We start from the raw sequence: 25,288 nt of genomic DNA, 5'->3' as shown, positions 1-25,288 counted from the left end.
CATACAAACACACTCACACACACACAATTTTTCAGTCATCTCGAGAGATTCGCAGACCTTGGTTGAGAAAACCTCGTCAGGGCCATTTTCCTGTCTCTGATAGCTCCTGCAACACATAAATCCTCCATATTTTCACCAAGGCTATCTTTCCAAAGTAGATGTAATAATGTCCCTCCCCTGCTTAAAAACTTGACTGTCTTTGTAGAATAATTTCTGGTCTCTTCCTCATGGTCTGTAGGGAACTCCATCACCTAATTCTGTCCCATTTTTTTGGCTTCCCTGCTTTCACGAACTTTCTCCTGCCTGACATACTGTGAGTTTGCATAGCTTTTTGCCAACTCATTGAAGTTCCTGTACCTAGAATGCTTACCTACTTACCCTCCCCTTCTCCGTCTGTTTAAAGCATCTACTTTTTCAAAGCTCTGATGACATGATTGTCACTCACAAGATCGTCTTTTTTTTTTAATGAGTTCTTTTTAAAAATTAATTAATTAATTAATTTGGCTGTGTTGGGTCTTCGTTGCTGTGTGTGCGCTTTCTCTAGTTGCAGCGAGCGGGGGCTACTCTTCATTGCGGTGCGCGGGCTTCTCATTGCGGTGGCTTCTCTTATTGCGGAGCATGGGCTCTAGGTGCGCAGGCTTCAGTAGTTCTGGCACACAGGGTCAGTAGTTGTGGCTCACAGGCTCAGTAGTTGTGGCTCATGGGCTCTAGAGCTCAGGCTCAGTAGTTGTGGCATACGGGCCTAGTTGCTACGCGGCATGTGGGATCTTCCCGGACCAGGGCTTGAACCCATGTCCCCTGCATTGGCAGGCGGATTCTTAACTACTGCAGGAGATACCTCCGCAGGGGAAGGAATTAGAGAGAGAGTGTCCCCTCATCTTCACTCTGTCTGCCTCCGTGCTCCTTGAGATCCTCATGGCCTGGCTTACTTGCCCCATGTGCTCTGAGAGCAGCAGAGCCACCTGGGGCTGCAGGTGGCAGCCAGCGACCAGTCCTGGGCACCCCTGCTCTCAGGTGTCCCTCCCACCGATCCGGGCACAGGGCATGTCTTGCTCTCCTTTCGTGCAACCTGTTACACATCACTGAGGATGTGGTGTCTGTGTCTCCTGCTTATGTTTGCAGGAGAGGAGCTGATGAGTCTCATGTCTTCAGAGCCGTTGGGATGGGGGTTGATGTTGGTCATTATACATATCAGGACTTCTAAAAACAGACTCATAAGTCCATTTGTGTCACTAGCATTACTAGCAGGGTTGTTAGAGCTGTATACTACGATGTATGTCTTTTCGACTTTAATAAAATATTATAGAACATCTACATGCAGGTAGTAAGCATGAGCTCCATTGCTTGATTTAATTAAAATGCTTTCTTTCATACGAACAGTGGTTAAAATATAAAAGTAAACAAAATATCAGAAAATATTTTTAAAGTGGAAAGGTTAAGGGAGTGGTAAAAGTGTTCAAAAACAGGGCTGCATGTAGGGTGTCCAAGCGAGAGGCCGGGCGCTTTGGCACACATTCAGGTAACGGTAGCAATGAACCTGGGTGGAGTGAACATAGTAAGGTCAGTCTTTCCACTGCAGTATTTAGCAATGTAAGCAGGCTTTGATGTTAAAGAGAAAGTGAGTGGACAGAAAATAAGTCCCATTATCTATATCGTGTCAGGTTTCTATGACATTATAACATTTCTTACTATGAAAGGCTCTGTCCCCACTGCCTGCTATTGTTTTGCGAGGAAAGTGGGTATTAGATATCAATTTAGATTTGGGGAGGTGAGTAAAAGTTCAGATTGTGTTTCCAGATAAGGCGTTTTCTCCATTGGTTTCTAGTAGTACAAACAAACAAATATCACGTTGCTCTTAGAGCATTTTCCGATTTCAGTGCAGATATCTCAGCCCTTTGTGGAGCATGAATCTGGATCCTTCTAGAAACTCTGCTTTGACAGACATAAACGATGAAGACTTAAAGAACTCTTAAAGAGCTTACTTAATTTCCCACCTCTGCCTGCTACACCGTAACCCATGGATGGGTTCCCTGTGAAGCCCAGGCCTCCCCGGGCCCTGACAGCCGTGGCTAGCCCTGGAAGGGTTCAGCCACTGCACCCCTTGGGGACCTGGGTTCTAATCTGCAGACTCGAGCTTGGCGCCAGTGCACAGAGACATTATGCTTGGTGGGAAGGGGCGCCCAGCTCCCCTCAGAATGTTATGTGTGCGTGGTGTGCAAGTGGGAGTTGCCCGGGCCCAGTGTCCTGGGAGCAGCAGCAGCCCGTGTACGGCGGAGGCCAGTCTTACACCCAGAGCTGCTGAGATTCTCGGCACCAGGAAGGATGATTTTGGTTTTGACTCCTAACCAGTTTGTCCCTAAATTGGTTTGAAGAGCATCAGAATCTCTTCTCTCTGAAATATCACCTTTTTTTTTTAATAAGTTTTTGTTTATTTATTTATTTTTGGCTGTGTTGGGTCTTTGTTGCTGTGCACGGGCTTTCTCTAGTTGCAGCAAATGGGGGCTGCTCTTCATTGCGGTGCGAGGGCTTCTCATTGTGGTGGCTTCTCTTGTTGCGGAGCATGGGCTCTACAGCGGAGGCTCAGTAGTTGTGGTGCACAGGCTTAGTTGCTCCGCGGCGTGTGGGATCTTCCTGGACCAGGGCTCGAACCCGTGTCCCCTGCATTGGCAAGTGGATTCTTAACCACTGCGCCACCAGGGAAGCTCTGAAATATCTCTTTTAAATTATCTAGTCTTTTTTTTAAAAAGTTAACACCTATATAAAGCAGTCACTTGTTTTTATTTGTGAATGAATAAATGAGTTTCCCACTACCAGATAGCCAAATCCAGGTCTTTGAGGTTTAAAGGGGAGGAGGATGGCAGGGGAAGGGAGACTTTGGAGGAGAAGGAGAGTGGCCTGGAGAGGCCCAGCTCAGCGGGCTTGGCTCAGATGGATGCTGAGGTTCCCCAAAGGCAGAGGAAGGAAGGCCTGGAGAACAGAGGATCCCAAGGACAAGCTGCTTTTTGTTTGTTTGTTTTGTTTTTTTGTGGTTTTTTTTTGTTTGTTTTATTGCAGTACATGGGCCTGTCACTGTTGTGGCCTCTCCCGTTGCAGAGCACAGACTCCGGACGCACAGGCTCAGTGGCCATGGCTCACAGGCCCAGCCGCTCCGCGGCATGTGGGATCCTCCCGGATCGGGGCACGAACCCGCGTCCCCTGCATCGGCAGGCGGACTCTCAACCACTGCGCCACCAGGGAAGCCCCAAGCTGCTTTTTTTACTTTACCTTTGGCCAACTGCAGCCACAAGGGGACTACTGGACATTTGTTTTGAAGAATGTGGAATTAAATGAAAAGTCTCAAGAAGGCTCCTTTTCTGCATCCTTGTTCAGAAGCGAGGCCTGCATTCCCTGCCCCACCCACCCCAGGTATGCTCCCTGCCGTGAGTGCTCACTGGCCATCAGCAGTGTTGCCACAGCTGTGGTCCTCCACCCTTGGGTGGGCCTTCATACACATGCCACAGAACCCTCCAGTGATTAGGCTGATGAGGTTTACTCTCTTTTCCTTTAAAAAATTAATTTAGCAAAGTAACTATTCTGTACCAGGCCTAACTGGGTCTCCTGCCATTCCATTCAGGAATTAACCACCCAGAATTAGCACAGACCCCACAAGTTACAGGACCTGGTAGCCAAAAAGATTTCCAATACTTCAGATGCCACCTGCACTTCTGACCAAGTGGCTATAAGTGAGAGGGTTCCCATGATCCCTTCAGGCTAGATAACTTACCAGAACAATGCTTAAAACTCAGGAAAGCACTGTAGTTATGATTGCAGTCTTATTAAAAAGAGGACCAGCCCAATGAAGAGATGCATAGGCTGACGTCTGGGAAGGAATGCAGAACTTCTGCGCCGTTCCTCATGGAGTCAGCGAGCATCACACTCCCGGCACATCTGTGTGTTCACCAACCAGGAAGCTCTGCTGAGTTTTATGGTCCAGATATTTTACTGGGGTTTCATTACAGAAGCGCAATTGACTGAATCATGGGCCACGTGATTGAAATCAGCCTTCAGCCCTCTCCTCCTTCCGTGGAGGTCAGGCAGCAGAAAGTCCCGCCAGCCCTCTCATCACAGAGTTGGTCTTCCTGGTGCCCAGCCCTCAGCCGGAAGCCATCCCCATCCAGGGAGTTACCACGTGAGCGTAACAGAGACACTCCTGTCATTCAGGAGATGCTAAGGGTTGTGCACGCTCCATGCCAGAAACCCGGGACGAAGACCAGACAGGTTCTTTATTACACTACGGTAATATAGTCATATGGTTTAATACGTTACAGAGTACTACAGGATTAAATATCTTCAACTTTCAGAAACATTCAAAGATTAAATACCTTTAACTTTTCTGTGGAACTTACCTCCACGTTTTAGGTAACGTGCTTGTTGCCACGTCTCTTGTGTGACTACGTTAGACATTCTCTGCTGCCATTCTCTTGTGGAAGATGAGGGGGAAGCCCCCTCCCTGTGCTCCCCTCCCTCTTCTAACTTCCCTCTCAGAATTCTGACACTATATAGTGTGACTATATAAATATTACTCACTGCTGACCAAGTAGAGTATTATGACCATTTTCTCCTTTCTTGTGCAAATTTTTGTTTTCCTTGGACTTAAAAATTCCCTCATCTTTTTATTTGCTTTATTTCCTATGCAGCTATTATTATGTCTTTTTAAACTGGTAAGCAAATTACGGAGTCCTCCTTAATGTTATTTTTCATGTGGTCACAAACTGCACATCTGTGGGTTTTCCCTGGGGACCCTGCTTGGAGCCCGTCCTCTGGCTCCAGTCACATGTATTATCCCTAGGCCTTTGCACGGCTGTTTTCCTTGGGCGTCATTTCACTGTCATTCCAGGGGTTTCCCTCACCTCTCCTGTTCCTGGCTCCAGTGAGGCTACCACCATTGGCGTTCTGGGGACAGAATGGGGACATCTCAGTTTATGATGCTTTCAGCTACAGGTAGGAGCCAACTGCAAGTGACTAAACAGGAAGGACATTTACTATATCAGATAAGTCAGGAGCTAGACTGGTGCAGGGTCAGCTTAGTGATATCTTCAAACATAGATTCTTTCAAACGTTCAACTCTTTGGGCTTCTGTGTGAGGATTTGGGCTCATGGACCAGCTCCGAGGTGCCTGCCATGTTTCAAGTGTCATATGTAGACAATATCCAGAAGCGAAAAATGAACCATTTTCTCTGCTGAGCCTCTTTTTAAAGGCCAGAAAATCCTTTTCTCAAAACCTCTTCGCCAACTTTAGTTCACATCTCAGGCCATAGCACAGGGAATGGAATCGCCATAACTGGTTTCTAGGAAGGATTCGCCTTCCTGGGGCCAATGCCCCCCTTCCTGCAAAACAGACGACCACTTAATAGAGGAATAAAGTCAGGGTTTGTTAGCAAGAACGGAGGAGGATGGTTGTTGAGTAGGCCGTCAGCTGCTGTCGTGTCAAAGGATTTGGTAAACTGAACGTTCGAGAATGTCCCTGTCACCCACCCACTGGATGGTTGCTGGGGGTACCATTCCAGGGCAGAGGTCACTTCCCCCTCATTCTGCAGCCTTCCAGTTTCCAGTCTTGTCCCTAAATGGAGTTTTCATCTTCAACCCTTTGGGTGTTCCTGTTCCTCCCTCTTTTGTGGAAATTTTTAGGAAATTCTCTTTATCCCCAGTATTCTGATGTGCTGTGAAGTAGGTCTTTTTTTTATTCATTGTGATGGGCACTTGAAACTTCCAAGTAGAAACTTGAAACCAGAAAATATCTTCCAGACTTTGGGAAGTTGTTTAGTGGTGTTTTCTTCCTCTCTTGTTGGTTCTGTTGGACTATCTTTTAATTTCTCTCTCTTTTTATCTCTATTTCCCACCTCCCTTATCCTTTTATTTTTTCTGCTTTCTGAGATAATTTCACAACTTTATCTTCCAAATTTCCATTGATTCCTTTTCCCCTTCTCCCATATTTTTAGTTTTCAAGAGCACTTTTGTTCTCAGTTCTATTTTTAAAGAGCAGTAAGTGACAGAGGAATGGAAGATAGAGCGGGTGAATATTCCAGGAAACTTCGTTGTGCAAGCGAGGGAATCAGAGGTTGTTCATACTCCATGGATTTCAGCATCCCTGAAGAGGTAGGCAGGCTGCTTAGTAGAAGAAAAGGAGTTTAAAGGACGTTTGTTTTTTCTCAGATTAATGTTCTTAGGTTTCTTAGACCCCTGCATTGGTTATTACTTGTAAATGACATTAACTCTACATTCCTGACTATGAAAGTAATACATGTTTATTGTAGAAATTTTGGAGAATACAAGAAATCACAAAGAAAAACATAAAAATCGTGTGAATCCCACCACTCAGAGATAACCATTATTAATATTTGAGTGTTCTCTGTGTTATCTCTAATAGTACATGAATATATATATTCCTTCTAAAAACAAAATTAGAATCTGACTGTAGGTCGTTTCTATATTCTTTTTCCAGTTAACAATGCATCACATATTTTGAATATTCTTCGCTTTAAATATTTTTTCAAGATCATTTTTTCTTTCAAATTAAAAAAAAATTAATAGACTTTATTTTTTAGAGCAGCTTTACGTTCACAGCAAAATTGAGCAGAAAGTGCAGAGTTTTCCCATATGCTCCCTGTCCCCACGTGTGTTCACGACCCCACTATCAACAGCCACACCAGGGTACTACATTTCTTAAAATTGGTGAACTGACATTGATAACTCATTATCACCCCAGATCCATAGTTTACATTAGTATTTACTTTGGGGTTTTTTAAAAAATTATTTATTTATTTATTTTTGGCGGCATTGGGTCTTCGTTGCTGTGTGCAGATTTTCTCTAGTTGCAGCGAGTGGGGGCTACTCTTCGCGGCGGTGCACGGGCTTCTCATTGTGGTGGCTTCTCTTGTTGCGGAGCCCGGGCTCTAGGCACGCGGGCTTCAGTAGCTGTGGTGCGCGGGCTCTAGAGTGCAGGCTCAGTAGTTGTGGTGCACAGGCTTAGTTGCTCCATGGCATGTGGGATCTTCCGGGACCAGGGCTCAAACCCGTGTGCCCTGCATTGGCAGGCAGATTCTTAACCACTGCGCCACCAGGGAAGTTCCAGGATTCACTCTTTGTGTTGTTCATTCTGTAGGTTTGGGCAAGGTGTAATGACATGTACCCACCATTACAGTATCATACAGAATAGTTCCCCACTCTAAAAATGTCCTGTGCTCCACTCCACCTTTTAATCTCTCTCCCCAACCCCCTAACCCCTGGTAACCACTGATCTTTTTGCTATCTCTGAAATTTTGCCTTTTCTAGAATGTCATATAGTTGGAATCATATACTATGTAGCCTTTTTTGGACTGGCTTCTTTCACTTAGTAATATGCATTTAAGCTTCCTTCATGTCTTTCTGTGGCTTGATAGTGCATTTCTTTTTCTTTTTCTTTCTTTTTTTTTTTTTTTTTGCTGAATAATATTCCATTGTCCGGATGTACCAAAGCTTATCCGTTCACCTGCTGAAGGACGTCTTGGTTGCTTCCAAGTTTTGGCAATTATGAATAAAGCTGCTGTAAACATCCATGTGCAGGTTTTTGTGTGGACCTAAGTTTTCGGCTCATTTGGGTAAATTCTAATGAGTGTGATTGCTGGATTGTATGGTAAGAATATGTTTAGTTTTGTAAGAAACTACCAAACTGTCTTCCAATCAAGATCCGTTTCAATAGCAACGTGATACTTCATTGTAAGTTTACACCATAGTTTACTTGACTAATTCCAAATTTTTGAACATTTATATTCTTTCCAACTGTAACCCTGGGATGAACATTCTTCTTTTTAAATCTTTGCACACATTGCTAATTATTTGCTGAATATAAATCTCTCAAATTGGATTCCTGGTCCAAGAGATCTGATCATTTAGAACTGTGTAAGCACTGTGACATGGTCTTTCTCAAAGGTTGTACCTCGGACTTAGGCTCTGCCAATGGGGAACGAGACTTGACTGCCTCCCACACTCTCGGTAACATCATATATTACGGTACTGGTTTCCCAGGGCTGCAGTAGCACAATTTTGGGGGCTTTAAACAACAGAAATTTATTCTCTCACAGTTCTGGAGACTAGAAGTCAGAATAAGGTGTCAGCAGGCCTGTGCTCCTTCTGAAGGCTCTGGGGAAGGATTCTCCCTTGCTGCTTCTTACTTCTGATGCTCTGACAGTCCTGGTTAGTCATTGGCTTACAGCTGCATCACTCTAGTCTAGCCTCCATTGTCACATGGCCTCTCCCATGCTTTTGTATCTCTGTGTGTCCTCTCCTCTTCCTAGAAGGACCCCAGCCATTGAGTTTAGGGCCCACCTAATCTACTATGATCTCATCTTAAGTCATTACATATGCAAAGACCCTGTTCCAAATAAGGTCACTCTCTGAGGTTCCTGGTGGACATGAATTTGGGGAATACTATCCATACCACTACGATTATCTTTAAATTTCTTTTCTAATCAGAGCAGGGGGGGAAGCATCCTTTTTTTTTTTTTTTCTAATTTGTATTTATATAGTGCAATTCGTATTACTAGTGATGTTGAAATCTTTTGGTATGGTTATTTGCATGTATATCTTGTTTTGTAAATTGTTTGTAGCCCTTACCTAGTTTTCAATTCAATGGTTTACCTTAACTCATCGAACAATCTGGAATTTATTTTTATTTATGAAAAGAGGTAAAGATGTACCTTTGTCTTCCTCTTACATCTTGCATCTTCCCCTCTAATTATATCCTGGATCTGATCACTTCTCACCCCTCCTCTACTGCCTGTGAGGTCCACGCCATCCTTTTGTTTCTCCACCCAGTTTGATCTCAACCAGCAGCCAGAACAGTCCTTTTCAAATGTAAATCAGACCCTGTGGCTCTTCTGCTCAAAGCCCTTCAATGGATCTGCTCACATTTGGAACAAAAGCCTGAGGCCCGCTTGTGGTCCTGGGGTCTGAACCTCCTCCCCCTCCTCTCCTGCCCCTCTGCCCCAGCCCTCCCTCCTGTTTGCAGATACAGGCCTTCAGGCAACTCTGCTGAAATCTGCTCTGCGTATTTTAGGCCTCAGACCCAGCTCGGAGAGGTCAAAGAATTGATAACAAATGGAGCTGCTCCCGAGCGGGCCTGTTCCCCAGCTCTGCAGCTCATTTTGTTTGAGCGTGGTATTTTGCCTTCAGGTTGCCTACTGCAAATACATGTCTTCATTTGGAGTTTTAAAAGTTAAATTCCCATAAAGGAATTTCCCATTGCTATGATCTGCTTAGACTGCTGCTTTTCACAAAAGTTCTACTCCGATTCCTGAGAAAGAAAGGACAAATATCTCCAAGACTGCAAAGGGAAATTTTCTGATTTTTTAGTATTTTGAAACTTGGTAAGATTAAACATGTCAGAGTGAACACTTAATAATTTCTCAATGAGTAAGGCTTTAATCTTTATCTACTGTTTTACCAAATGCTAAGGAGATCCTTCTAGGTAAATATTACACAATATTATAAGTACATTTGATCCTGGAAGGAAAGTAAATATTAAATTTGTGGTATGCGTGTTGTGCCTTTGTAAAGTATTCATCTCGAGCTTCATATAGAGCTTGGGGAAGATGACACATAGATGAGTTGGAAAGTTTTGCTTCATTCAGGCTCACCCTCCTCGGAGTGTATGAAGACGGGAGATGGGTGTGAGAGCGGTGGAGGGGACCGGGCAGGTGTGTTTGTGAGAAGCCTGGCCTTGTTCACTGAGGCTTGGCTTGCCTGTAAATCACTCAGGTCAAGACCTGGCCTGTGAGATAGAAAACGTACTTTTCTTAAATAGGGTTGGCAGTTGTGTTGTTTTTTTCCTTGGAAGTGAATGGCATGTAACTGTTGTTAACTTGCTGAACTGTTGGTTTCCACATTCTCTAGCTCTTATCAGTTTCTTTTGGATCAAACTAATTCCTTTAGGGCAGGGCAAATGGTACTTTAGTGCAATTTATTGAGTAGAGAAGTTCTGTCTTAACAGAATTGCTTCATGGTCAAAAAGGAGCATTAATGAAGAAGATTCCCATATTCCTGGTCATTTTTAAAAGGTGTTTATATATGGGACTAGGAATCTACCCCCGTAAACCTACATGAGTATTGTGACTGGATAGAAAGTTTCTTTTTCTTTACTTTATTTTTAAATTTATTTTTTATTAAAAACTTTTTTTTAAATTGAGGTAACATTGATTTTTAACATTCTGGAAAGGTTTTTTTTTAATATATATATATTTTTAAATTAATTAATTAATTTATTTATTTTTGGCAGTGTTGGGTCTTCATTTCTGTGCGAGGGCTTTCTCCAGTTGGGGCGAGCAGGGGCCGCTCTTCATCGCAGTGCGCGGGCCTCTCACTGTCGCGGCCTCTCGTTGCGGAGCACAGGCTCCAGACACGCAGGCTCAGTAGTTTTGGCTCACGGGCCCAGTTGCTCCGCGGCATGTGGAATCCTCCTAGACCAGGGCTCGAACCCGTGTCCCCCGCATCGGCAGGCGGACTCTCAACCACTGCGCCACCAGGGAAGCCCTGGAAAGGTTCTTTTTAAAATTAAGCCTGACCCTTGATTGTTTTTACCTGTTTTGTTTGTTTGTTTGTTTGTTTTTAGCTGTTTTTAACTGTAATTAACTGAGTTTGTTTTACCCTCACTTTACTAATGATTTCTTCTACTGTTTGTGCTGTTAGAACAAAATACAAACTAATGACACTGAAGTATTAACTTAATTTCTCAAGCAGTTGAACCTGTAACTTTCAAATAACCAGCAAGGGAAAAAATATAATGTTGCATTTCTTTCAGTGAAAAGGTTTTTTAAAATTGCGTCTCTTTATAGTCTGTTTTTGTTTGTTTCCCATTTTACGATTTTCTCACAAAATAAAATTTCAAAGATCTCCATGATTTAATTAAAGAACCAAATGTGATATTTTAAAATTTTCATTTACTATCTGGATTTTCTTTTCCTATTTATCTTCCAACCTTTGGAAATAGAGTTGTTTTGGGGGTGGGTGGCATGAACTAGAGGGTTAATACAGAAATTCGTGGTTTATTTTTCCATATTATTTAAAATGTTTGTAGTCCTTTTGTGTTACTAAGAAGAATCAGATTAAGTACAGAATTATAGGCTGGTACTTAATATGTGAACAGTATAAAAAGATCTGACTATTTACAATAGCCAAGAAGACATGGCAGCAACCTAAATGTCCATCAACAGATGAATGGATAAAAAAGATGTGGTAGATATATACAATAGAATATTACTAAGCCATAAAAAAGAATGAAGTAATGCCATTTGCAGCAACATGGATGGGCCTAGAGATTATCCTACTAAGTGAAGTAAGTCAGGCAGAGAAAGACAATATCATTAGATATCACTTATATGTGGAATCTAAAAAAATGATACAAATGAACTTGGTTATAAAACAGAAACAGACTCACGGACATAGCAAGGAAATTTATGGTTACCAAAGGGGAGGAAAAGGAGAGGGAGAGGGATAAATTAGGACTATGGGATTAACAGATACAAACTATATTATATATAAAATAGATAAACAACAAGGCCCTACTGTATAGCACAGGAAACTATATTCAATATCCTGTAACAAACCATAATGGAAAAGAATATGAATGTATATATGTATAACTGGAAAAAATATCTGAATTATGATTGACCATGAAGCAAACATATCACCAATTGAGAAATGTTATTAAAAGTGACACTAGGACTTCCCTGGTGGCACAGTGGTTGAGTCCACCTGCTGATGCAGGGGACACGGGTTCGTGCCCCAGTCCGGGAAGATCCCACACGCCGCGGAGCGGCTGGGCCCGCGAGCCATAGTTGCTGAGCCTGCACGTCCAGAGCCTGTGCTCCGCAATGGGAGAGGCCACAACAGTGAGAGGCCTGCGTACCGCAAAAAAAAAAAAAGTGACACTAGTTCATGGCTGAGGATCAGAGTGCGCAAGGGGCTTCTGTGGTTGTTGGAAGCTATGGGAAGAGGAAGCCCAAGCGGTGTGGATCAGGGACCTCCTCCTCAGACAGCTGTAGTTCTGCAGAGTTTTGCTCTGGAGGTCTGAAATGCAGAGTTATGCTGCCGGCTAGCATTGGCTGAACCCAGCTATGATTATGAAAGCAAGAGTGGTCAAACCAAACAGCAGCTATGTGCCGGTCAAGGATCGTTCAGAGGGACCTGTGTCTGTGTTGTGATCTCCAGGACGGGTGACCGGCACTGTTGCACTGTGACACATAAAGGGGAGATGGCCTGTCCTCAGCGGTAGACGCTCAACGTCCTGTCCCTCTCTACAGCCTTTCCCCAGGTGTGCCAGTTCTCATCCCTTCTCCTCTGTGAAGGCCGCTCACTGCTCTGCTGACACCTCTTCTCGGAAGCCCTCCTAGACATCCTCGCCTTCCCAGCCTGACTTCGGTATCTTATGCGCATTCCTGTGACAGATGTTGACCCTTGTGCTACTGAGGAAGGTTTCTTTCTTTCACTAGATTGTGAACTTCTGGAGGGTGGATTCCACATCTTCTCCGTTTGTATCTCTGGACCAGCAGACTCAGCACCAGGCACAGAGCAGACATTCAGTAGGTTTCGCTGATTTGAACCCAAATCTAACTTGAGGGCCCACTGTGCCCGGCATCAGGCTGTGTGCTGACCTGTGCTCATTACTCATCTAATCCTCAGAGTCAGAAATTACATCACAGGTGCAGGCTGTGCAGCTTGGAAGCAGAGCCTGAATCCTGACTCTGCAAAGCATTACGCCTACTAAAGAGTGGGGATGGTAAGGTGATAATGCACTTGAAAACTCGCAGGGTTCAGGTCATGTCAACGTCTAACAGCGCAAAGAGCAATTTTATTTAAGCAGAAAAGATTTATTTGGGAATAGCAGAGGAATTGCCATTCGGGACAAGCAAACTGGTGGCCCCTAGGCTAATCCAGTGAACAGAGGAGAACGTTCTTTGTGGAGGAAAGGAGGAGGCTGGCAGAAGATGTTTGGAATAAAAGTCACTGGAGGAAAACGAAAGCGCAGAATGGTGGCGGCTTCCCGGTGGCTGCAGGCAAGGACCCTGCAGCTTGTGGTGTCGTCCGGAGACCCTCCTCCTTCTTGCTGGGCCCTGCGGGGCCTCCTTCCCAGCTTCCCGCCTCCAGTTCTGAGTCATGTTTCCTTCACACATGTTCACAGTCAAGATAGTACATCCTTGACTTTATCGTCGCAAAGCGATTTGGCCAAAATCTGACGGATTTTGCACAATAACCTCTAAGGTCCGACTGTAGCACCTGCCTGAGTCAGTATCTCTTTTGTCTTCTGGACGGGGCAGTTGTGTATATAGTTATCAGTTTCTCCAAATTACCTGTGGTTACTCACAGCCTGGAATATAGACATTTAAAATAGATTGTATTAGTAAAAAGGGAGTTTGTTTAATACAGTCCCTTTATTCCTCCTCTGTGCATTAAACATAGCTAATCACAGTATGAATATGGATCAAAGTGAACATGTTTCTAATATATTTTGTGATGAGTGTACTGTGCAGACTCACTTTGTTGTTCTAGATCATGGGTCAGCAAGCCTTTGTAATGACCAGACAGCAAATATTTTAGGCTTTGTGGACCAAATATGGTGTCCGTTGTATATTCTTTTTTTGTTTGTTTGTTAACCCTTTAAAATAATAAAAACCATTCTTAGCTCTGTTTGGCTCTCAGGCTGTAGTTTGCTGACCCCTGTTCTAGATTAAATGAGCACTTTAATTAAGCTATCATCTCTTAAAGGTTATAGGAAAAAAAGCCAGGGAAATGGATCATAGAAAAGTAACAAATAATGAAAATTATTCAGAGTTTTAAAAATTGGGATTATTTAACATAGAGTCGGTTAGAGATTTGATTACTGTTTTTTATGTAGCAGCTTTATTGAGATATTCACATAAAATACAATTCATCCATTTAAAGTATACATTTCAGTGGTTTTTAATATATTAACAGTTATGCAGCTGTCACCACAATCTAATTTTAAAACTTTTTCATCACCACAAAGAAATCCTGGGCTTAGTCACTGCCCGTTCCCTCCCTCATCCCCTCCACCAGCCCTAGAGAACCACTAATCTATTTTCTGTCTCTACGGTAGATTTGCCAGTTCTGGGCATTTCATATTAATGGAATAATATATTCTTCTTTCACTTAGTGTGATGTTTTCAAGGTTCGTTCATATTGTAGCACGTATCAGTACTTCATTCCTTTTTGTTGCCTAATAATATTTTATCATATGGATGTGCCACGTTTTATTTATTCATGTATCAATTGATCGACATTTGGGCTGTTTCTATTTTTGTGGCTATTTTGAGTAATGTTGTTGTGAACATTTGTGTACGGATGTATGTTTTGTGGCTGTGTAGGCATATGTTTTCATTTCTCTTGGATATAAACCTAGGAGGAGAATTGCTAAGTCATCTGACAGTTCTGTGCCTTGCTGAATGGCGGCTGCACTGTTTCCATTTTCACCAGCCATGTCTGAGGGCTCAGGTCCTCCACGCCCTCACCAGCGCTCCTTACTGTTCATCTTTTGATTATAGCCAGTCTGGTGGCTGAGAATTAGAATTCCCTTGTGGTTTCGAGTTGTATCTCCCCAGTGGTTAATCTTGCTGAGCATCTTTTTGTGAGATTTTGGGCCATTTGTATGTCTTCTTTGGATAAATGTTTATTCACATCTTTTGCCAATTTTTCAGTTGGGTTATTTATTTTTTTATTATGGAGTTATAGGCATTTTTTATATACTTTGGATAGAAGTCGCTTATCAGATATATTATTTGCAAATATTTCTCTCTCACTGCGTCGGTTGTCTTTTCACTTGATTGATGCTGTCCTTTGAAACACAAAACTGTAAAAATCCTTTTGAGGTCTAATTTATTTGCTTTTTCTTTTGTTGATTGTTCTTTTGGTGTCATATCTGAGAAACCATTGCTAAATCTGAGGTCACAAAGATTCACTCCTCTGTTTTCTACCAAGAGTTTTCTAGTTTTAGCTCTTACATTTAAAGTTGGTGACTCACTTTGAGTTAGTTTGTAGATGGTGTGAGGTAGGAGTCCAGATTCATACTTTTGCATGTTATTATCCAGTTGTTCTGCATCAGTTGTTGAAATTGTTGAATTGTCCTGGCACCTTTGTTGAAAATCCATTGACAATAAATACATTTTTGTTTGTACAGTTTGTTTTTGGACTCTAGCTTCTATTCCATTCATCTGTGTATCCCTCTTTAGGCCAGAGCCACTCTGTGCAGTAAGTTTTGAAATTGGGAAATGTCAATCCTCCCACTTTTTTTTTCTTTTTCAAGATTGTTTTAGCTATTCTGGGTCCACTGTATGTTCATATGGGTTTTAGGATGAGCTTGTCAATTCCTTTTTTTTAAAAAGGCAGTTGGGACTTTGTTTTTTGGCCATGCCACACAGCATGTGGGAACTTAGTTCCCTGACCAAGGATGGAACCCGTACACTAGGCAGTGGAAGTGCAGAGTCTTAACCACTGGACCGCCAGGGAAGTCCGACAGCTGGGAGTTGGATGGAGCTGCGCTAAGTCTGTAGAGCGATTGGTACGATGCTGCCAACTCCACAGTATTAAGGCCTCCAGTTCTTGAACATTGGATGTCTTTCCTTTTAGTTCAGCCCTTTTAAATTTCTTTCAAGGATGTTTTGTAATTTTTAGTATACAAATCTTGTGCTTGTTTTGTTAAATTTATTCCTAAGTATCGTACTCTTTTTGGGTTTTTTTTGTTTTTGTTTTTGTTTTTTTTGTGGTACGCGGGCCTCTCACTGTTGTGGCCTCTCCCGTTGCAGAGAACAGGCTCCGGACATGCAGGCTCAGCGGCCATGGCTCACGGGCCCAGCCGCTCCGCAGCATGTGGGATCTTCCCGGACTGGGGCACGAACCCGTGTCCCCTGCATCGGCAGGCGGACTCTCAACCACTGTGCCACCAGGGAAGCCCCTCCTTTTGATGCTATTGTAAATGGAATTATTTTCTTACTGACTACTATTTAAAAAAAAAAAATTTATTTATTTATTTATTTTTGGCTGTGTCGGGTCTTGGCTGCGGCACGTGGGATCTTTTGTGTGGCTCACAGGCTCTCGAGTTGTGGGGCGTGGGCTCCAGAGCATGTGGGCTCTATAGTCGCAGCATGCGGGATCTCTAGTTGTGGCATGCAGGCTTAGTTGCCCCATGGCATGTGGGATCTTAGTTCCCTGACCAGGGATCAAACCCGTGTCCCTTGCCCTGGAAGGCGGATTCCTAACCATTGGACCACCAGGGAAGTCCCTTGACTACTGTTTTTAAGAATATAAAACGTTAACAGATTTTTGTCCATGTTAGAGAGATACAGAATATTTTTTCCCAGTTTATAGAGGACCAAATACAAGGAAATGGTGTTAAAAACTAAAACAGGAGATGTTTAATTGGAAACAAGGAAGTCTTGTGTGAGAATTAAGAGCAAAGGAGGCTTTGGAGTTCTGAGGCTCCACAGTTCGGACAGGAGTCAGCACTGGAGCCTAGAAGAGTCGGCTGTGTCCCAGTCTCTTTCCTATCCACTTGAATCAGGCGCTTGTCTCCACTGCTCCCCTGAAACTGCTCTCCTGGGAAGTCACCAGTGGCTTATTAGCAGACCTTCGTGCTGCCAAGGTCACAGTCGTGTTGGTCAGCCAGCCTCCACCTCCTGGACTGTCCTCGGCACAAATGAAACCCTGTCTCCCTGGGAGCATGTCCCCAGGACCCACACGCCTCTGGTTCTCCTTTTGCCCCACATCTCAGTGTTGGCCCCGGGCCTGGTTCCTGGGCTTCCCCTTCGCTCTGGACTCATTCCCCTGCTGGCCTTAGCCGGCCTCATGGCTTACCTAGTACATCCAAATGCTAATAGGGACCTCTTTCCTGGACTCCAGAATCACACAGAACCTCGCTTCAAACAGTCCAAAACCAAGATCTGACTCCTCCCCTACCTGCTATCTCAGTTAGTGGTGACCTCGTCCTTGCTCTTGCTCAGGCCAGAGACGCTGGGCTCATCCTTGCCCCCTTTCTCTCGTGCTCGGCTGTGTTCAGTCCATCAGCAGGGCTCTCCTGGCCACACCTCAGAGTTGATGCCCCGTGACTGCCTCTCCCCGCCTGCATTTGCCACCCGCGCCTGAGCTGGCACTACCTTTCACCTGGGTTGGTGCAGTGGCTCATTGGCAACTTCCTGTTCTCATGCTGCCCTCCTGCAGTCAGTTTTCCTAGCACACTCTTCAGAGGACCTCAGGATCCTGTGAAAAGGGAAGCTGTGGGTGTCACTCCTCCGCACAGAGCTCCGCCAGGGCTCTCGTCTCACGCTGGGTAAAGCCCGTGGCTGTCCCTTCTTGTCTGCCCACCTTCCCTTGCCCTGGTGTCTGCTGCGGCTGCCCCGGCCGTCCGGACATGCACCGCTGTGCCAGGCCCTTGCAGCCGCTCGGCCTGTCTGCATAGCTGCATGACCGGGATGCTCAGTGCTTCAGTCTTGCTTTAGTGTCACCTGTGCCGGAACCCCCGTTACAGTCACACTTCCCGTCCCCTCTCACTTTCCCCCGCCTTATTTTTTTCCTCAAAGCCCCCAGCACCGTTTATGTATGTTTTACATATTTTTTTATTGGAATATAGTTGATTTACAGTGTTGTGTTAGCTTCTGCTGTACAGCAAAGTGATTCAGTTATACATAGACATATATCTACTCTTTTTTAGTTTCTTTTCCCGTATAGGTCATTAAAGAATGTTGACTAGAGTTCCCTGTGCTTACATATTTATTTTGTCAGTTGTGTTTTCCCTACTGGGATATAAACTGCAGGAGAGCTGGGCTTTGTGCCTGTTCCCTGCTGTATCCTCAGTACCTGTGACAGCATCTGGCACAGAACAAATATTTAAGGCATATTTGGTGAAGAAATGAATTCGCTGGTCCAGTTCCCTGCTATTATATCTTTGAGGATGGGATCCTCTTGGCTGTATGATTTTCTTCAAGGACTGTAGCTTGATCAGGAGGAAAAGAGAAACCCCACCTTTTCAACGAATTTATTATGATAATTGAACTGCTTATGTGCCTTCCAGTGGCTTTAAACCTCCCCGGCAGACCTGTGCTGCTGCAGACGTGGCAGTGGCCATCGTACCCAGAGGCTTAGCCGGTTTCTGGAACCACATGTCTGGCCGGACAGGCCTGGGCTCCCCATCGGACAAGGCCTCCTATACCCTGCGAGAATTCGTGGTGGGAATAATTCTTCCAGTTTAAGAATTATTATATTAGCATTATGTAACAAACGTGCTGTATTTCTTTTATTGGATAGATTTTATTTGAAACATTCTGAAATGTATTCATTAAATAGAACTATTGATTGAAACGAAAGAACTTTTGCTTTCAGAACATATCTGAAGAGATTCTGTATAGCTGTGCCCTGTGTTCAGATTCCTTTATGTACAGACTTTTATGCACTTGGAGTCTCTTCTAACCACCACCTGTCAGTTGTGTGGACACAGCACATCCTTCAATATGTGTCCCTCGGGTGACGTCATTGTTGTCCACCTGGCCCCAGACACATCGTTAATGAGACCATCCGTGGAAAACTTGCTTCTCAAGACATGGTCACATAGGAATCCTCCCCCCGACCTCCCTTTTTTTTTTTTTTACAAAAATCTACTTATTGCATAAATGTGGCTTCATAGAATCTGATTAAAACAGAGAGGAAAATGGGCAGGGACGGTGCAGAGGATGACTTTATGACTGTTTTCACAGAGAACAAGTATAATAAACCAGTTATTTCAGAAGCTTTTGTTTTTATAGTTGGCTTTATGAAATGGGAAGAATAGAAAATCAAATTTGTGTTCAGAGAATCCTCTTTTTTCCAGTTGTTCACATTTTAAATTTTAACTGTAATGAAAAGATTATAGCCAAAGAGGATCTGAGTCAAGAGTTTCTGATTCCAAACTCTGGTCACAGGATCTCAGATTTAGAGTTCCAGACCACAGAGGTCTGGTCTAAGACCCTCGGGGTTTTCTCAGGGTGGTGCCTGGCACTCTGTCCAGTTCACCTCATACCTGTTGGCATTGGGTCCTCACCATCAACCTGCAAGGCTTACTCTCACCCTTAATAGGAGGACGGAAGCCAGGGAGGGTTTCAAGTTGAGGAGTGAACGCCAGGCTTCGGACTCTAGATGTGCATCCGGCCACAGAAAGCATCCTTTCCCAGGATGCTGCCCCAGCACGATGTTGGTCCTGCACCGAGGCAGGCAGTGTAGAGGGGAGGGGGTGAACTTGGGCTGGGAGCCGCGCCCTTGCACCCCCCAGGCAGGGCTCACGTGCATGGAGGCCTGGATTGCAGGCTTGAGAGGGAGGGCTGCAGTGGAACAGGCAGACGTTTCCCCTGGCAGTGTCTCTCCTCGTTCATGGCCTTTGCACTCTTCTGTGGTATCAGTTTTCTAGGGATTCTGCTTTTTTGACAGTAGATGAGGGAATAGTAGAGGAGGATTCTCTTTCCTCCTTTAGCAGTTGTGTAGAGATTTACTATCACATCAAGTTCTCTGTGAAGGGCTGTGGGGGGGGTGTCTAATAATTTTTTTAATGCATTTTGTATTGAACATACTGTATATACTATTCCTTTCACAGCAGAACATTGGTTTGTCTGTTCTAGAATTTTGTTAGAGATCAATGTCATATTTACCAGTTTGCAATTTACGTATTTTTACTCTTTGCTCTTTTCTGAAAACTGGGAAAATATTCCTCTGGTTTCCATTTCTTGACAGCTGTCCATTTTTTCCATTAGGAAACCACACCAACAGTGGCTCTGTTGGTGTAACATATGTAATTGCTTTTCATTGCAGTGGGAGTGATTCACCTGGGTTTTGAGCTTGTTTAGAATGCCCATCCCCATTTCCAGCTTTTCTAGTCTTTTTAAAATTTTTATTGAAGTATAGTTCATTTATAGTGTTTCAGATGTACAGTAAAGTAATTCATTTTTACATATATATATCTATTCTTTTTCAGATTATTTTTCATTATAGATTATTACAAGGTATTGAATATAGTTCCCTGTGCTATACAGTAGGTCCTTGTTGTTTATCTGTTTTATACATAGTAGTGTGTATCTGTTAATCCCAAACTCCTAATTTATCTCCCCCACCCCGCTATCCCCTTTGGTAACCAAAATTTGGTTTTCTAAGTCTGTAAGTCTGTTTCTGTTTTGTAACTAAGTTCATTTGTATCACTTTTTTAGATTCCACGAAAGAGTGATATATATTTGTCTTTCTCTGTCTGACTTACTTCTCTTAGTATGATAATCTCTAGGCCCATCCATATTGCTTCAAATGGCAATATTTCATTCTTTTTTATAGCTGAGTAATATTCCATTGTATATATGTACCACATCTTCTTTATCCATTCATCTGTTGATGGACATTTAGGTTGTTTCCATATCTTGGGTATTGTGAATAGTGCTGCGGTGAACACTGGGGTACATGTATCTTTTCAAATTAGAGTTTAGTCTTTTCTGAATATATGCCCAGGAGTGGGATTACAGGATCATATGGTAGTTCTTCATTTATTTTTTTAAGGAACTCCATACTGTTCTCCATAATGGTTGTACCAATTTCCATTCCCACCAACAGTGTACAAGAGTTCCCTTTTCTCCACACCCTCTCCAGCATTATTTTCCATTATAGGTTATTACAAGCCTACAGGTTGTAGACTTTTTGATGATGGCCTTTCTGACCAGTGTGAGGTGGTACCTCACTGTAGTTTTGATTTGCATTTCTCTCATGATTAGCCAAGTTGAGCATCTTTTCATGTGCCTGTTGGCCATCTGTATGTCTTCTTTGGAGAAATGTCTATTGAGGTCTTCTGCCCATTTTTTGATTGGATTGTTGGGGGGTATTTTTGATATTGAGCTGTATAAGATGTTGGTATATTTTGGAAATTAAGCCCTTGTTGGTTGCCTCATTTGCAAATATTTTCTCCCAGTTCGTAGGTTGTCTTTTCATTTTGTTTATAGTTTCCTTTGTAAGTTTAATTAGATCCCACTTGTTTATTTTTACTTTTCTTGCCATTACTCTAAGAGACGGATCAAAAAAAAAAATACTGTTGTGATTTATGTCAAAGAGTGTTCTGCCTGTGTTTTCCTCTAGGAGTTTTATAGTATCCGGTCTTACATTTAGGACTTTAATCCATTTTGAGTTTATTTTTGTATATGGTGTTAAAGAATCTTCTGATTTCATTCTTTTACATGTAGCTGTCCAGTTTTCCCAGCACCACTTATTGAAGGGACTGTCTTTTCTCCATTGTATCTTCTTGCCTCCTTTGTCTTAGATTAATTGACTGTAGGTGCATGGGTTTATTTCTGGGCTTTCTGTCCTGTTCCATTGATCTATATGTCTGTTTTCGTGCCAGTACCAAACTGTTTTGATGACTGTAGCTTTGTAGTATATTCTGAAGTCAGGGAGCCTGGTTTCTGCAGCTCCGTTCTTCTTTCTTAAGACTGTTTTGGCTATTTGGGGGTTTTTGTGTTTCCATGCAAATTAAAAAAAATTTTGTCCTAGTTCTGTGAGAAATGCCATTAGTAATGTGATAGGGATTGCATTGAATCTGTAGATTGCCTTGGGTAGCATAAAGATCTAACTGATGGCGTTGCAAAATAGTGGAGTGGCTGTATTTCTATTCCCTTATGATGGCCTGTATCCCCTTAACTCTCGTTTTGTTTCAACTGGCTTATCATAGTGATTTTATTTTAAATGATATAAGAAAAATCTCATTTCCTTGGCAGTGGGATCCTATCTTACCCAGTTTTGTTGGGCTTTTACACTGGAGTGGTGGACTCAGGGTGGGTGGGGGAGCCACTGTCTGGCCACTGTGGAACTTTTGTTCTCCTGAGTGGGGCATGCAGGTGAGGGTCAGAACTGTATCTGAAGAGAGGTGTGGGAGAGGCCAAAAGAGTTAATGAAACTGGTAGGAAAGAGAATTTTTGAGCAGAAGAAAGGAGATATCTAATGGAAGAAATTAAAATTTTTTGGTATGTGGAAAAAGTATTAATTTTGCTGACCTTTTCCCCGTGAAATCTTTAGTAAAATGACTATGACTTGATAATGCCTTTTGGCGTTGGGTCTCCCTGGAGGGTGAGATGAATGACTTAGTGTGACCTCAGAGTGGGAGAAGGCTGTGGAGGGGCTGGGGCCTGGCTAGCCTTCACAGGAAGTCTCCCGTGGCTGCAGGAGAGGCTGGGGAGGAGTAAGTGATAGGTCACAATGTCCAGAGGGACTGCTGTCCTTACAAAGGACATTTGTAGTTACTTGTTTTTAAAAATGGTGTTCAGTTTGTGGAGGTTTTACTTTTAAAAAGCTAATTTTCCTTTTCCTTTTCAGTTTACAAATCTTATTTTTTATTAATGAATCTAATTATTTTGCATAAAATTAGACTAATTGTTGATTAATTTTAGTTAATTGGATTTTCCTCCAACATTTTAAACTACATTTATGGGTTTAGTATATTCTATTTTTAAGCCTTTAAAATGTGTGAGAGGCAAATTTACAATCCCAATAGAAAAAAAAAGTCTCAAACAAACAAAATATAGTAAACTATTAGTACAGTAATCAAGTTATCTCAAACATAACAGTATTATTTATAAACAATACATTTCTGGTACATCTTTCAGCTTACAGATGACAAGACCATTCTGACAGGTCTTCTAAAATATTAAACACTTTAAATGACAGTCACTCAAAGATTATCTTGCACTTAACGCTGAAACCATATACATGGATCTGTTCTACGAGTCTGATTTACTTTGAGGCCTCTCGTCTCATTTCCTTCCCGGGATTGGTTACCCAGCCAGGGGAGTGGATTTGCCACCTCTTGGTCCCGCGGAGCAGGAGTCCTTGGGTTCCGTGGAGCACATTTTCTGGGCATTTGTCAGCTCGAGCGTTTGGTGAGATCCAGTCTGTCTGCTGCCTCCCTGGGTTCCTCATTCTCCTATTTTCTTGCCAGGCTTTCAGCCCCATGTTTAGTCCTTTTAATAGCATCCCACTGCATTCGGCATTCTTCTTGTGCTTCTGTTGGGGTGTCACTGTAGTGACAGGAGTGAAAATGAGTGGAGATGCCCTTGTAGTTCTGGGCACGCTGGGCCAGAGCCATTCCTTACGGAATGTAGTTTTAGGATGTACGCTAGTGGAGGCAGAAACAAAAAAGAACTTTCATGAGAATGTTTGTGTGTTATTCACCCATTTCAGGAGACTAATGAATTGTATTTAAGGTTTAAATGATTTGTTGTTTTAAATATAAGGACTATTTAATAATACATTTAATTCATAATGGGGTATTTTTTTAATGACTTTATTTTGGTGAAAAATTTGGGACTTAAGGATGCTCTGGGATTAATTATAATATTACCCTTCAAAATGAATGGTAATACAGATCTTCCTCGACTTAAGGTGGGGGTTACATCCTGATAAACTCATCTTAAGTTGAAAATATTCTAAGTTGAAAATGCATTTAATACACACTAACCTACCAGACATCGTAGCTCAGCCCAGCCTGCCTTGAACGTGTTCAGAACACTCACATTAGCCTGTAGTTGGGCAAAATCATCCAACTCAGAGCCCATTTATTTTATACTAAAGTGTTGAATAGCTTATGTTTTGAATAGTTTGTTGAATACTGTGCTGAAAGTGAAAAACAGAATGGTTCTGTGAATCCAGGATGGTTGTAAGTATATCAGCTGTTTACCCCCATGATTGCATGGCTGACTGGGGGCTGCTGCCCAGTTTCACAGGAGAGGATCACACTGCACACCCCTGGCCTGGGAAAAGACCAAAATTCAAATTCCAAGTACAGTTCAGCTGAATGCGTGTTGCTTTTGCCCCGTCGTAAAGGTGAAAAATCGTTAAGTTGAACCCTGGTAAGTCAGGGTACTACATTAATGTACTTTTGGCCTTATGCTTTGTTTTTTTAACAAATTAAAGGCATTAAACAGGTGATGGGTGTGTGTATTATATATAATGTTTATATAAAATATATATAAATGTATATATAGTACATTATATATGTACACATATATAATGAGTATATATAGTGTTTGAATAAATATTTTAATGAAATAGTTTAGTATTTTATACATAAATCTAGGTTTAAAAAATAAAGTTATGTTCCTCATTGAATATGCAATTAGTACCTAGGCTTTTTCTTTAACATTATAAAACTTAAATATTATTGCACATTGTTCCAAAGCATCGTTTTTAAAGGCTGCACAGTTAATTGTTCTTTAATGCTTTTTTAGATTGTCTCTAGTTCTTTTCCATGTGATGAGCATCTTTGTGCATAGAGAGTATTTATTATATGTGATTGTTTCCTTAGGCTTGATTCCCAGAAGTGGAATTACTGGATCATGGATACGAATATATTTAAGATTCCAATTACATGTGTTGCCAAATTACCTTCCCAAAAGTTTATCCTAGTTTACCATGGTACTAGCAAATCTAATACAAATGTTATAACTCTATTTATTGCAGAGCTATTAGTCTTGATAATCATTTCTAACTGCAAATATTTTTTGCAGTTTGGTGTTTCTTTTCCAGAAGTTTTAGATATCCAATATATTTTTCTACCTTAAAGCTTTTTCTTATTAAACTCTTTAATTCATGTGGAATTTATTTCAGTATATGGAATTGGATGAGTGGCCTTTTTTTCTTTTTGAATTGCTACCAAGTTGGCTCAATCTTTCCCCCATTTTATTTGATTGATTTGTGATATCTTTTTTTTTTTTTTTTTGCGGTACACGGGCCTCTCACTGTTGTGGCCTCTCCCGTTGCGGAGCACAGGCTCCGGACGAGCAGGCTCAGCGGCCATGGCTCATGCACCCAGCTGCTCCGCAGCATGTGGATCCTCCCGGACCGGGGCACGAACCCGTGTCCCCTGCATCGGCAGGCAGACTCTCAACCACTGCGCCACCAGGGAAGCCATGTGATATCTTTTTAATATGAGTAGGTTTTATTTCTTCGTTGTCTCTAGTTGTTCTGCTTATCTGTGTTTCTGCCAGGGCCACCCTGTTTAAATAATTTAGTATCTGATAGGGCTAACCCCCTTCAGGATTCTTCTGCAAATTTTCTTTGTGATTCTTTCCTGTTTGTTTTTTCAGAGGAACTTTGGAATACTTATGTTGAATTTACAAATTATTTTGAGAAAACTGGCCACTTAAAAATGTTTAGTCTTCTTAATCAAGCACATGGCATGGACTGTGCATTTAACTCAAATCTTATTTTTTGTATTTCCCAC

At 42.5% G+C, this 25,288-nt stretch overlaps 1 protein-coding gene across 2 annotated transcripts in view; it reads left to right on the top strand.

The window, feature by feature from the left end:
• The window catches only part of TJP1 (tight junction protein 1), a gene marked incomplete at its 5' end in the record, with an annotated part of 254,955 nt that overhangs the window by 61,478 nt on the left and 168,189 nt on the right, over nucleotides 1–25,288 (top strand). The gene's annotated exons all lie outside the window — the stretch shown is intronic.

This window comes from Leucopleurus acutus (genome assembly GCF_964270905.1).
Source record: "Leucopleurus acutus genome assembly, chromosome: 1".
Lineage (NCBI taxonomy): Eukaryota > Metazoa > Chordata > Mammalia > Artiodactyla > Delphinidae > Leucopleurus > Leucopleurus acutus.
Note: the sequence above shows the minus strand (reverse complement) of the source record. Positions and strands in the feature narration are given on the sequence as shown.